The sequence below is a fragment of the Simochromis diagramma genome, unplaced genomic scaffold, assembly GCF_900408965.1.
Source record: "Simochromis diagramma unplaced genomic scaffold, fSimDia1.1 OVJJ01000107.1, whole genome shotgun sequence".
NCBI classification, from domain to species: Eukaryota; Metazoa; Chordata; class Actinopteri; order Cichliformes; family Cichlidae; genus Simochromis; species Simochromis diagramma.
Window position 1 is genome coordinate 6,790,635 of NW_024387209.1, and position 5,029 is coordinate 6,795,663.

A 5,029-nucleotide genomic window follows, 5' to 3' on the forward strand; every position below is an offset into this window, starting at 1 on the left:
TTTCGCTCAGAGTAGCTTACAGCAGATGCCGTGTGACTGACAGGCGGGTTAATCAAGTTGTTTTTAATCTTGCTGAAAATCTCCCCGGCCTTTTCCTATTATCATAATGAGCTCTCGTGTTTGTCTCAAGTCCTCACTGCGGCAGCTGTTCGAGCGTTCACATTGGCGCAGCGAGGGATGGAGTGCACTTCCTGTCGCTGAAAGGCCACAGGGTCAATCTGGGGAAAACAGTTGCTGCTGCAGGCTGCTAATCAAATTTTAATTTCAGCTTCAAATCAGTGAATCTGACAGCGTTTTTGGCTGTTTGCAGTGAGTTTGTATTTAAAGTCTTCAGGTTTGTTACATTGAGGAGATCTGCAGGTAACAGTGTACAGGTGAGAAAATATAACATGACTTAAACCTGTCACAACAATGACAAACACCATTTGTCAATCAGGTGCTGCAGTTTGAATGTTTTATCCAAGTGTTCGAGATTTCTGTTTAAATGAGGTGCAGAAAGCCGACGTGTGCCAATGTGAATTCACATAAATGGTTGCAAATAACCATTAAAGACATACTTTAACTCAAATGATCCTCTTTATCGTACATTTTTATCTGTTTCGATGTGAAACGAGTCCTCAATTACCCACACTAGCATAAAAACTAATTAATCCAACTTGCTGAAACCCGCAGATGGTGTGAGTGCACAGAAGGAATCGACCCTATAAATGTGCTTCTCTCAGCTCAGTGAAGCTAAGACATTCAAGAAGGGGCTTTTTTAATAAGGCTGGGAACTTGTTAGCAATATGGCACAATTAATTTAGGTGTTTTGACTCAAAGTGGAACATTAAACTTTGCTCCAATGGAACAAGGAAATTAGAAATAAGGAAATTTGCTCCTGTATTGATTTCTCTGTGCTTTGTACTGAGGCTGAGACCCAGTGGTTCAAGTAACCTGAGGGCAAGTAATATGTGGACATGTACCTTACCCAGTTACTTTGCTAGTGTCCATTTGGACCTCCTTTCCCTTCAGGACTCCTTTAACCCTTCTTGGCACAGAATCAACAGGTATTGTTCATGTTGACATGACAGCATCACACACTTGTTGCAGATTTGTCTGCTGAACATCTATGATGTGAATCTCCTGTTCCACCAAATCCCAAATGTGCTGTGTTGGATTAAGTTCTAGTGACTGAGGAGGCCATTTGAGTACAGTGAAGTCAGTGTCATGTTCAAGAAACCAATCATAATCACTGATTATTGACTGTTGACTGTAACCTGCGGTGTTTAAGTGCAGCCCCAGTGGCCTAATGGTTAGGGCACTGGCCTTCTGAGTCAGGGATTGTGGGTTCGAGTCCCACCTGGGGTGATTTCAAATATGGTCAGAAGCAGGCTTAGACCATGATCCAGTGGCCAATGGAGCCACTCTCTCCTAGGATAGCCAGCTTTCTGTTCTTGTTGGAATGGAAATTGTTCATATATATACTCACTGTACATGTCATTGCTAATACCTGCTTGGGTACCTTTTAGGCTTCAAATCTCCCTTAATTTCACCAAATCCTAAAGGTACTCTATTGGATTTAGAGCTGGTGACTGCGGAGGCCGTTTGAGTACAGTGAACTCTGAGCTTTGTGACATGGTGTGTTACCAGAAGATGGTACACTGTGGTCATAAAGGGATGAACATGGTCAGCAAAAACACTCAGGTAGACTATGCTGTTTAAATGATGCTCAGTTGGTGTTAAGACCCCAAAAGCAGGCAAAGAAAACACCTTCTACACCACTGCACTGTCAGCACCAGCCTGAGCTGTTACACATACTAGACAGAGCATGTGGAAATAGTACACATGACACACGCGATTTGTTTGGTGCCGTTTTGGTCTGCATAGCATAATAAGCTGGATAACTGAAGCCCGTATTTACAGGTTTTATTTAATTTATTTATTTTTTGCTCATTTTTTCAAAGGAAATGCCCATGTGATTACCAAGCTTGATTATTTTTTCAGACCCAAATAAACAGATCTGACCAATCAGATCAAAGCATTTGTACCTCAAAATGCGCACCAGCTTAAATATACAATGATATGGAAATAGTAAAATATTACTACATTACCTCAGACACACAGATAGATGCATCTCTGAAATGATTTCTCTGCCTCCTCAGATGTGATTCCAACTCTGCCAACACACGTCAAACTGCCCCACTGACATCCTGAAAATCGATCACGATAAAGCTTCAACACCGGGATCAAATCAAATTTTCCCTGCTCCTGGTTTCTACTGAGAATTGGATGAACCAGAATCTCAGTTTCTTTTCTTTTTGTTTAGAAACATCAGGATAAGCTCATCATCGCTTGATTTTGTCTTCATTTTGTTCATTGTGCGTCTTTGAGAGGGAATTTTCAACAAAAACACACCACGTTAGATGTGCACCTACAGTACACGGCAAGTTCGAATCCGTGCTGGCCTGAAATGGTAACACAGCCATAGGTGGGAGGGTCTCAAACCAATGTACTCCTATTGTTCGTGCCAAGCCAGGATAAAAGGGAAGGGTTGTGTCAGGAACCGCAGCCGGTGTAAAAATCTTTGCCATGATTGAATTGCTAAATTGCCAAGAATTTCCATACCAGATGCGGGATAGGGTTAGATGGAGTCAGACTCATAAAGGGGCCATCCAAAAGAAGAAGTAGAGGAAGAGTTGAATTAAACAGTTCAATGTAAGAGTTGGCACCTAATTTTAAAATGAGTGCAGATGATCACATTCAAACTACAGCAATGTTGATGAACGTGATTTTAAATCTCTTTGATGGGCCTTTGGATAAAATATCAGATAAACACAGTTGAGAAACGTTCTCTGTGAGGAGATCCTTCCTATTCGAACACACTGCTATCCCACTTTGTTCTACACAATGGGATTCAAACCAGCAACCTTGACAGTGTGAGTGCCATCAGTTAATTAGCTATAACCCCTAGATTCAGACTCATAAATCATGTCATGCTGCTCGCTCTGCCCGAGTATGCGGCGTTTGGCCCAGAGGTGAAACAGCCATTTAACCTTTATATTGAGCTTTAATTCTCACTTGGCCTTCCCGTCGTTTTCTGTGGTTCACCAGCTTAGCCAATTAAATGAGATTTACACCAGTCCAAACTCATGCTTTAACACACAAACACAAACTTCTGATAAAATTAAAGCCAAGTTCTGACAGTTATGCTCAAAGTCATCGACCTCGTAAAGCGCTACGTCTCGCTTCCTTGACGGCTTCATCAATCATGGCTGATAATTGTGATTGATGGGGGAGGAGCTCGGGCAAATGAAGGCCAGAAAACATTTAGCCAAGTGCAGCCGGGAGGAGTGAGATTAATGGTGATAAAAGTGACTGAGCGAGGGTGAAGGTGCACCGCGCGGCATTTTAACACCAGTAAATCATTGGCACATTAATGCAGAGATGTCGGTGTAAGTACTGTAAACAAACAAGCAGCCTGTCGGCCTCTGCTGCCCCTGCTTTCCATCTTTTTCTGGGCTGGATTCAAAGGGAAACCTGTTGGTTATTTTCAGAGTAATAAACATAAAAAAGAATAATGTTGCTCAGGAACATACACAGCTGGATATTTAAGACTTTCTACTATTAAAAAATAAATTAGTATCCCTTAGAGCAAATGTCTCCTTTTCTAATTATGTTTTAGTTGCTTGTGATTGCAAAAAGAAGTGATTCAAACAGGAGATGTTAACAAGAAGTTAGTAAATGAAATTATTTAATGTCCAAATTTGTGGCAACCTGTGTGCTCATTACTGGGAGTTTTAAAAGGATTAATTTGATAATATTGGTTAATTAGAGAAAAAAAAAACATGACATCATGATTATTTGTTTCTGTAGATCTTTTAGTTTTCTTCAGAGAAATAAAAACAGTGAATAACTTTTAAATATTCCAGAATCATCCATTAGGATCCAGACTCATAAAAATGTAACTGTAACATAACTTTATATCAACACTCATAGATGTTTAATTAGGTGCACCTTGGTAGTACCAAGTTGGACCCCCTCTTTATCTGCTTTAATTCTTCATGACACAGATTCAACTAGTGCTGGAAACATTCCTCAGAGATTTTGGTTGATGCTGATGTGACAACATCACACAAATGTTGCAGATTTGTGGGCTGCACATCCATCTGTTCCACCAAATCCTAGAGGTGCTCTATTGGATTGAGATCTGGTGACTGTGGAGACCATTTGAGTACAGTGAACTCTTTGCCATGTTGAAGAAACCAGTTTGAGATGACATGGTGAGTTATCCTGTTGCAAGCAGCCATCAGATAATGCCATCAGATATTGGTACACTGTGGTCATAAAGGAATGGACATGGCCGGTGAAAACAGATCATTTTGCCTACAGAGCTGCTGAAATGCAGCCCCAGTGGCCTAATGGATAAGGCACTGGCCTTCTAAGCCAGGGATTGTGGGTTCGAGTCCCACCTGGGGTGTCCCAATGCATTACAGCCACTACCTGTTAGAACTTTTAGATAGCCAGTTGTAATTGCAGGTTAAGAGTTTAAATTTCAGCTTGTCCAGCTAGCTTTAAAGCACTGCTCCAGTATGTGAGGAGTTCGCACAGGTCTAGAATCTGGTTGGTGACAAATGTGTTTTCAGGTGCTGGTTGTAAAAGTAGTTGTAGAAAGTTGCTTGCTGTGGATATTTGAAACTAGTTACAAAGAAACATATAGTGCTGCACCAAAAACATCCTTGCAAGTGATTCGGTCACTAGCAGAGTGGGTCACAGTTGACTGTAGTTTCTACAGAAAGCACCAAGTTTTTGCAAACTCTTACCGATCACTTGCTAAACAATTGTGAAGCTATGATGGAGGCAAACAAAACCAGAAATGGAAACCATTCGCCTTCTCTGCAGCCAAGCTGCAGCTTTTCAAATGTGTTGGTTTCAATGGTAAGGCAAAACTTTTACTTTGAAGTGTAGAATGACATCAGTTTCAGTCAAACATTGCTATACCACCATTTGTCACTCTGTGATCCTATAATTTAATATTGGCATTTAGATGTCT

The 5,029-nt window shown here is 41.0% G+C and overlaps 2 non-coding genes across 2 annotated transcripts; both read left to right on the plus strand.

Moving 5' to 3' along the window:
• The first annotated feature begins 1,274 nt into the window (after positions 1–1,274).
• On the plus strand, positions 1,275–1,347 carry trnar-ucu. The gene has a single exon. It is a non-coding gene; the product is annotated as a tRNA-Arg (tRNA).
• A 3,036-nt stretch (positions 1,348–4,383) lies between these two features.
• Positions 4,384–4,456, plus strand: trnar-ucu. The gene has a single exon. It is a non-coding gene; the product is annotated as a tRNA-Arg (tRNA).
• Positions 4,457–5,029: the final 573 nt, after the last annotated feature.